Raw genomic sequence first — 10,160 nt, forward strand, 5'->3', positions numbered from 1 at the left:
TTTTTTGAATGTTTTTTCGACTTCACGTCAGAGCTGTTTATAGAGATAATATCTCAATATGTTGCTGCCCACTAGTATGTGAGCAGTACATTGGCTTTGTGTGTCCACTGTTTGCGCCATAGACATTAATACATAGACGCCTCGTTGACTGGGTTGACCCGCTGATGTGATGTAACTGTGTGTCCGCCATATTGGAGGAGTCAAAGCTGTGCTGTGGAGTAATACAAATGCTATTTTAAGGCACATTTTAACGGTGAACTTTACATTAATGCCTCAGCTTATTTAATTCACACACACACACACACACTAAAGTTAATGGTAAACGGTTACCAAAAACAATGTATTAAAACTTCTTAGTTTAGTACAATAACTTTATTGATCCCACACATCAGTAATTCATGTTTAATCAGCTGTAAAGTAGTGCAAAAAAACGGGTATGTTACATGGGGCCATGACCACCACAGGCCCGAGGGAGAAAGCAATTACTCATATTTCCCAGTTTGGAATGAATAAAGCATATATCTATCTATCTTAAAGCTTGAAATGCTGAACATTGTTTACACATTTATTGTACAACATTGTTGCATACAATGTGCTACATAAAGCCTTAATTTGAACTTTGAAAATATAAACTAAATGAACTGAAAACAACAACACTTGTAAACATATGTCTGCTTATTCAAGAATACAGAAAACAAGAAAGTGCAAAACAACTCCTTCCCTCATCAGAAACTGTTGTGTTTCTCTTGTCTGTGGAGTGTACTTATTGTTACTCGTTTTGAGGATGTGGTGGGGTCCCGGGTGCAGTGGACATTTTTAAAAGGCGCGTTTTTTTTTTTTTTTTTTTTTTTTTTTATTTATTTTTTTAGAGCAGTGTCTGTCTCTAGCCAACCGTGACAGCGCCACACGCACAACAACACAGTACTACCACAATGTAGTATTTCCCGTTTTATTTTGCTCATTATTTTTAGATTTAGTGTATATGTGTGAGACAGACACATGTACTGGACATTTATAAAAATACGGCACAAATCGCGTCCTGTATCGGCTCAATACAGGACGCAACATTTAATTGCAAAATAAAGGACGATTCCGTATTTTACGGGACGGGTGGCAACCCTAGTTGTTATTAACTATACGTTATATTTTGATTATTAGATATAATACCATGAGCAGACTAAAGTAAATACCATTAAACGAATAAATTAATTATGCGCTGGAATACATGGTATTTTCCATAACGTTGACAAGTTACGCTCCAAAAACACTGTTATAATGGTGAAAAATTATGCAGAATATGGCTGAAATACGATCAAGAGTAATTACAACCGATTTGGTTTGGATACCTAAACGGTTAGAACAATTCTAAACAGCACAGTACGAGGCATTATTTCCGACTCTTTCTAATCTACCTGCTTTTGACCTCTATGCATTTGTTAATGGTTGATATTGATGATACATACATTGTTTGATTGGTAATAACATAATTTTCAGATTTGGGATAATAACAGTATATTCATTTGTTTGCACATAACATATATGTTGCAGTTTGAGGCTTGGCAATGACTGACCATCCGAATAACAGAGTTTAATTTGTGCTGAGTTGGGGAAGCTTAACTTGCAATTTGATTGGTTGTTTGTATATGGTTGATATTGTGTGTGGACCCGGCGTTGTTTACTTTTATATCTGTAAGGTTGTTTTTGCATCCTGTAAAGTTGGCAAATTTATTCATTTGTTTGTTGATTGTGATAAAAGGGGGGATATATGTAGTAATAATAATAGTGTATCAATACAAATAAACTTAATAATAGGACAATAGAATAGAGTTAAGATCATTTTTAATTAGGTTAAATTTGATTACAGGTAAAAAGGGGGGTCACTATTATGTCAAAGATGGATAACTCAAAAGTAACTACTCCTGTTGAGGTAGGTCAGGAGAATAATCCTTTAATTAAAGGTATTGCAAAGATGCCAAAGATATGGTGTAAGCATTGGCCTGAAATCGAGCAACCATGGGCAGTGATATGAACCTTTACTCTAGAAGTAATAAAAACAATACTGGTGCTTGTGTCCACATATAAGGCAGATGTAAAGAAAGGAAGAAAAGGTGAAAGACGTAAACAGAAGAGACAAACGGAGCTTAGCATTTTCCAAATGTTTGAGAAGGAGGGACAGAAATGGATGGAGGTGAAGAAAGACTCTGAAGAGAAGACTGTAGATGAAATGAAAAAGAATGTGAAGAAAACAGAGAAGTTAATGGCAGAGATTGATGCACCCTTCTCACATGTGGTTCTAGTACAGAGACCTCCACTGTAGGAGATGGAGCTCAGGGAAGTTTATCCTCAGCTTCCGGTAATTAGTCAAGGGGGCAATTACCACATTAAGAATGAGGCTGAGCAGGTTATTATAGGAAGTGGGGAAAGCAGAGACGACTATAAGGATGTATCCAAGTACAAAAAGTAAAAAGAAAACGATACGTTTGGAGACCAGAGGACAATTGAGAATTAAAAGGATGGATTTTGGAGAAGTGGATGAGTGATGAAGAAGAAGTCATGGGAGGATATGATCCAGCAGTCAGATGACTACTGGCCAGAGCGGAAAGAAGAGGAGGTAAAACAGGAAGAAGAACAGAACTGAGAGATGAAAGTGAAGTTGAAAGTGGAAGTGAACATGAAAGTGAAAAAGAGGACAGTGATGAAGATTTGGAAAGAGAGTCCTTCTCTTTTGAAGCCTGCCAAGATAAAAACTGCTTATAGAGAAGAAGAAAGACGACAGATTGTAAGAGAAGAGAATATAGATAGATGCTGTAGATGTTTGGATATGATGTTTGTGGATGCACTACACCAAAAGAAGGAAGGCACTAGAAGACCAATTACAAGAACTGCAGATTCAGAAGAAAGAGTTGTGGAAAACAGGATCCCAAAAATTGGACAAGGAATATGAACTGCGTTCAAGGAAAGAGAAGAAGCCTGGTAAGATGTGTCCAGTTGTCATAAGAGGTCAAAATTTGGAGTATAAACCTTGGCAGAGTACTGACATGTCAAATATACTTGAGGAGTTACCTACTCTTCAAGATGGAGCACACCCTTGGATCTCAAAGTTGGAAGAGATCATGGTGGGTACGCAAGCTGCAGTAGGAGACATCAAGAGATTGTTGGCGAATATCCTTGGGGTTCCAGCCATGGGGGAGATCCTGCAGAGAGCTGGATTAAACCGTTATGTGGGAAGTGCTGTGAATGATTCAGAGCTGTTTGCAGGAAATAGGGGTCGAGTATGGAGAGCATTGAGAGATACATTTCCAACAAATATACACCCTGACAACATTCTCATTGAGCCACTGAGACAGGAAGAAAATCCGAGAGCCTATGTGTCAAGAGCCTATCAGGTATGGAGAAATGTCACAGGAAATGCTCCAGAAGAAAGCCAGATGGAGCAATCAATTTTGTGAGCCAAGATACAGAAGGGGCCACCTCTACCAGTGCGGAGCAAATTGGCAGAAGTGGTTGGTCTTGGAAATATGGCGAAGGGTGTATATACAGATCGTGTAGCACATCAAGTGGAGCTGTATAGGAAGTAAGATCAGAAGGAGCAAGATCAAGAAACTCGGAAACTCAATCAAATACAATTGGTGGATAATAATAATAATAATAAGAAGCAGGCTTTCGTTTTACAGAGCCGGCCTGAACAAAATCAGTCATCACTACAATTGCAGCCAAACCAGGTTCAGTTTGTCACCTCAGCCGCTGCCAGTGGTTCCTGTTGTTTATAACACACAACCAACTTTTGGCCAGCCGCAAATATGGAGAGGAAGAGGTCAAGGAACCTTTGGAAGAGGGAGAGGAAACTTTAATTTCCAACAGTTCCCAGAAGTGTGTTATAACTGTGGACAGTTGGATACTTTGCTCATGAATGTGACCAGGAGGAAACTTTGGAGCAAATTTCAGAGGCAAGGGATTGAACCACAGATTGAAGGACTTTTGAGAGCAGATGTTTTGAAGATAACTCATTAGCCTTTGAAACAATTAAACAGAGGTTCAAGAAGCTCCAGCGTTAGCACCTCCAGACCTGTTGGGATTGATGATTCAGGAAGCACATGGGTTGGCCCATGTTGCAAGGGGGGAAGTTAGGAGGAAGAGTATGGATTTTAGGCACCATATTTGCTTGAGCAAATTGATGTTATAAGCAGGTGCACTATCTGTCTGAAAAATAATGTTCAGAGGGGTGTGATGGTTCCTCCGGGTCATATTCCAACACCAATTGGTCCAATGCGTGAGTTGGTGGTGGATTTTGTCGATATGTTAAAACCAGTTGGAGGTAAGAGGTACATGTTGGTCGTCATGGATAGATTTTCATGATGGCCTGAGGCTTGTCCAACTAAGCGAAAGGATGCTCAGTCAGTTGTCAAGTTTCTGTGCAGGGAGGTCATAAGCAGGTGGGGACTTCCTGATCGAATATCTTCGAATATCTTCGATCTACGGGAAGGAGTTTGTGGATAAGACTGTGAAATTGATTTTACAGAAATTGGGCATTAAACAGCATCTTGGGGCAGTATACCATCCACAGAGTCAGCGGATTTGTGAAAAGATGAATTGTGTCCTGAAAAATCGTATTGTTAAAATCTGTCAACATACGGGTCTAAATTGGATAGCAGCACTTCCGTTAGCATTGATGGTATGTCGCTTCAGTGGGTTGTGGGTTGATTTACACATGACTCCTCATGAGTTGGTTACAGGCAGATGGATGCCAACACCTTGTTTGCGTACGAGTGGAAAGGGACCAAGTTTCGCTCTCTTAGAAGATGAGATGCGAGCATACGTTGGCTACACATGACTACCCTCCATAAAAAAAAATATCCACATATGTTTCTTACAGGTAGAGTCAAGAAGAGGCGCAGGAGAGACTTGATGGACAAAAAAGGGGGACGGTTAAACCTGGAGATAATGTGTTTGTAAAGGTGTTAAAAGGAAATGGTATAACAAACGTTGTGAAGGACCATTTGAAGTTGTTGGTAGCACTGGGACTGCAGTTCAGGTTAAAGGGTCTCCCTCACTTGGTATGATTTATCATACTGTGTTAAAGCACCAGAAGAAGTGTCACCCCCACAGAATCAAGATGTGGAAGATTCAGAAGAGCAAGATGGAGTTGCTCAGAGATGAGGTTGATGATCTTGTTCATGATTTTGATGATGCCACAGAGACTGAGGAGCCTAACATGAGGGAAGGCAAAACACCAGAGATTGCAGAGGGCAGTGATGCCGCGTCAGGACAATTGGGAGGCTCAGTCGAACAAGGAAGTTCAAGGCCAGTTAGAAGAAGGGTTAAACCAAAACGATATGAAAACTAGTGTTGAAGCGGCTTTGGGAGAATCAGTTCATTTACTATGTAAGTGTGGAAGGTTGAACACCGGTAATGATAGTTCTTTAAAATGGGAAAACCGTGGTGAAGATGTGGTGTTAAGAGGGCCTGAAGTTGATGTTATACCCCCCAATAAAAGGAAGTATGTTCTGGTTAATGACATGTGGTGGTTGACAGTTAGGGGAGATTGTTCACTTTTCTTGCATAATGTCACATGGGGTGATCTAGGGAAATATACATGTACTTATTTAGAGCCACAGTTTAAGTTTGTTTTACCTCAGAAGGATTGGATAGGGGGTAATGTAACTCGTAAGGTAATGCTTACATTAAAGGGCTTGCAGACTCTTGAAGTTTCGACAGTGGCTGGAGAAGATCAGAAGGTATTCATTACAGGGACCACTACAAGGATAATTAGTGTACAAACAGAGCATGATACTCTAGTCTCAGTGTTAATACGCCGACTCAAGTGACTAATACAGTTTCTGTCATTTCTAAGATCTCTGTAAATGAGGTAGCAGCTGATGCTGCTAAGACAGTGATTGGGTCTTTAACAACTAAAAAATCTGTAGAAATAACACAGGAACAAGATGTGACAACCTTGAAGTCTAAACAGGTAGATGAGGGTGATGCATTTTTGAGTTTTGATGAGACGTCAGAAGATTTGTTTGAACCTCATTGAGCAATACAGAAGAGGGAAGCACATTGGAAGGCATTTGGTTTTGATTCTAAGGCATTACAAATTCCAAACTTGTGGTGAGAGTTCCAGCACCTGGCACATGGCCTTCGATTTTAGAGGCGTTACCGGAACCATTGATTTCTAAATGTCAGTTCTCTGCATTATCGTGGTTGTTATATCATCAGCAATCAAAAACAGATAATATTATGAATTTGTCAGTAAACCTCTTTAAACCTAGATTTACCTGTTTGTGGTTGCTAGATTTACCTTATATGAATTTATTTGGTCCTCATGAGAAAATGACAACGGCAAAACCTGATGCGATGGAAGTGATACCAATAAGGTCTACGAACTGTTTTTGTTCAAATAATACGTGCAATGGTCCTGGGATGTTTATGGGGATATCTGATTGTGACAAATATATGATGCATTTTGGAAGGCGTGACCATAGAGTTGTTGATGATTTATATACAGTGACTTTTCATGCTCCAGATCATAGACAGAGCAGGACTTTGATCCTGAAGAATCAGACTTTGCCAAGAAATGTGACCATGGGAAACTTCAAAAGATCTTTGGTGGGTTTGTGATGACAAAGCATATATATTTTTACCATATGGTTGGACAGGATGTTGTTTGGCAAGGCAAAAATTTCTGTATGAGGTTTTTACTTTGCAAAAGGGGCATGCACCTGATGAGGTTCAACCCGACGTCACTCTTGGAAGTAGGGAAAAAAGGGAATTGGCACAGTTTCATACTATGACAGCTTTTCACTGGAGGATAAGTTTAGCAGAAAAGTGGGGTCTAGGATTATTTCCATGGTATGGTGTGACGTTTTTGGCAGATCACATTGATAATATTACATATACTCTACAGTCTTTTGCAAATGAGACTATGGCAGGTTTTGAATATTTGACAAATACACAGAAAAGTAATCGATTGACGTTGTTAAAACATGATATGGCTCTTGATTATATTTTGGCTAAACAAGGAGGTCTTTGTGTGGCCTTAAATTTAACTGGGGATGCCTGTTATACTTTTATTCCTGATAATTCAGACAATATGACAAGTGTCATAGATGCATTGAGGAACATAAGAGATGCGTTTGGTCCAATGGGAGTAGTACTGGCTCAGATTTCAATAGCAGTTGTTTTATCCTTATGTTTGATGTTTTGTTTTTGTACATTGGTGTTGACTTTTGCAAAGGCTATGATACTGAAGTGAGTTGGAGTCGTGATGCCTGGAAATCAAGCTCAGATGCCACTATTGAATAAAAATGATGAGGGAAAGTATGATGAGGAAATCAGTGTAGAAAGACACCTGATGGAAATGTACCCATTTTGAAGATTGTATTTAGTTATGGGTTATTTTGTAGTCTTATATCATAGTGGGGCGTAGTTAAAGGTGACTTAATGTGTGTGTTGATGTTTTTAATTAGTTTTTAATGTTTGCAAAGATACTGGTGTGTTGTGCTCTCTCTTCGTAGACGGATATTGAAGGAGTATCACTGTGAGAAGCTGGATGCTCGGGGACTGAAGGACCCTGAACAAGGACACTGTGATGAGGCCTTACAGTGATTGTGGGACTCAAAGTGGAGAAAGATCACAGTACAACATATTTTTGTCTTGCCAATATTGAAAGTTTGTTGTAGTGTATATCATTGATGTGTACTTGTTAAGAAAGTGGATGTATTGGAACCTCAGTTGTTTTCTTTTCTTTTTCGGGGTGTTTAAGGAAAGTAATGTTAGGGAGGGAGAGATCCAATGGAGGGTCCGATGGGTCGACCAGCCTGATGTTGGATATGGTTTTGATTTATTTTCTGAATTATCCAATATATATATACTCTGCTTAAGATATTTCTCTATATAAATTTTAGAAATCCTTCTTTTTTTAGTAGGTTTGGAGTACTACTGTGTGGTCGCCTTAGGCAGAGGGGCCGTGAGAGAATTTCCTGTCTAGATTGAAAGATGGACATTTTAAGAAAGATGACTGCCTGATAGGTTTTCACATTCCATGAATTTGTTGTATTGTTAAGGGTTGTGCTGTAATTGGCACTGTAAGAAGAACATATCTTTATGTTATAACAATGAATATGTTTGTGTTTTTTGGTGGTCGAGGCTCAAGGAGCCTCGAAGGGGGGAAATATGTAGTATATTATCTTCTTGTTTTTCTCTTCTGTCCCTTTCCTGTGTTTGGGGTTTGTGAAGTGTGTATAAAGTTTAAGGTCAAAAGGTCATTTACCAGATGCCAGCTCGTAAAACTAACCAGACGTAAGGACATAAGTTTTGTTTATGTATGGTGATACTTGGGGATGACCATCCTATATAAGGTGACTGTGGGAGCTGAACGAGAGAGGGGATTCGTCGATTGGCCAGAAGCCCTCTCAGATTCGGCTGAGTTTTTGACATTGTTATTTCTTGTAAATAAACCTTTTTAAATGCAAGATAAGACTTGTCAGCGGTGATCACTTCTTTCTTCAGCACATCAATATACAACACAATCTTCAAATCTCTGTGTGCAATCAAATTTTAGATAGACATTCAAATAAACCTTAATAAAACAACAAAGTATATTAATCTTATATCAGCATTTTGGGTACCTGGCAGAAATGATAAATGGCAGTAGAGTGACTGATAAGACACAGACAATATGCAAACATTGTATGAAAATAATGCCGTACACCACCGCTAATACGAGCATGATGCAGAGACATATACAGCACCACCACAGCACGGTACTCATATCAACAACTGCACCTGTGAAGAAAACACTAACATGCCAGACAACGCTGACAAACGCATTCGAACCTCAACTTCCACAGTCAAGCGCCAGAGCCACAGCAATAACAAGAGATATAGGGGTTTTCATTGCAGCAGATATGAGGCAATTTTCTGTGGTAGAAAATCAAGGATTTTGGCTGCGACTCCACACACTGTAACCGTAGTACTCCATCCCATCACTCACGCATTTTATCCGCACAGTGATCTTGAACCTCTATGGAGAGCCCAAGACGAAGGTTGTACAGATCCTGAAAGACACAGAAAGCATTGCCATAACAACAGACGGTTGGACATCAAGGGTACGCAAAGCTACATCACAATTACAGCCCACACAATCAATAATGACTGGAAAATGGAAAGTATTGTACTACAGACTCACCCACTTTTCAAGTCCCACACAGGGGCAAACATAGCTGAAGTTTTACAGACAGCCGTTCCTGACTGGGAGCTTAAAAAACCCAACCACGGCATTGCTATTGTTACTGACAATGCATGTAATACGGACGTGGCCATACGCGAGGTGGGATTGAAGCCGCACATTAAGTGTTTTGCGCACACTATAAATCTTGCAACCCAAGCTGGCCTCGATGTTCCCTGAGTTGCTCGTTTGCTCAGGTGGGTGAGACGTGTGGCTGCTTTTTTTCATCGGAGTTCAATGGCTACCGCAGTGTTAATTTCCCAGCAGAAACAGCTACAATTGCCATCACACAAGTTAATCATGGACGCTGTCATAGCTGTCATAACAGCAGCTCTCACCAGCCCAGAGTTAAGACAAAATGCCCGAAGCATTGGTATACTTGACAGCTGCGATGTCAGAGATGCTGAAAACTTTGTGAAGCTGTTGCATCCTTTGAAGACAGCCACCACAGTGTTGTGTAAGGAATCTCACAGTATCTCTCATTGTGCCACTGAAGAGCATGATTGAACAGAGTATAACACCAAATGATGGTGTGTTTAAAGACCACAGTTGAGGAGAGGGAGAGGGAAGGAGGGGCAGCAGCTACCTCCTGAGCTACCCCCTGAGCTACCTCCATTCCAAGTGAGCGCATCTTTTCAACAGCAGGAGATATAGTCAATGCGCAAAGATCCCAATTGCTGCCAGAGAATGAATATTCTTAAAAAAAAGAACGTGGCTGTGTAGTTCCAGCAAGTTGTCAGTGACATACTTGGTCAGGCTCTGTTTGCACTATTTGCACTCTCTATTGACAGAGTAGAAGTTTGATTTGGTTTTGCACATAATATTGTTTGCACTTGAAAAAAGAGAGATATTTAATTGTATTTATTTTATGTTAACTTTTATAAATATTTGTTTTGTTTTAGTTTCGATTTGTGGAAGAAGAACTTTATTAAAA

The sequence above is a fragment of the Mugil cephalus genome, chromosome 2, assembly GCF_022458985.1.
Source record: "Mugil cephalus isolate CIBA_MC_2020 chromosome 2, CIBA_Mcephalus_1.1, whole genome shotgun sequence".
Lineage (NCBI taxonomy): Eukaryota > Metazoa > Chordata > Actinopteri > Mugiliformes > Mugilidae > Mugil > Mugil cephalus.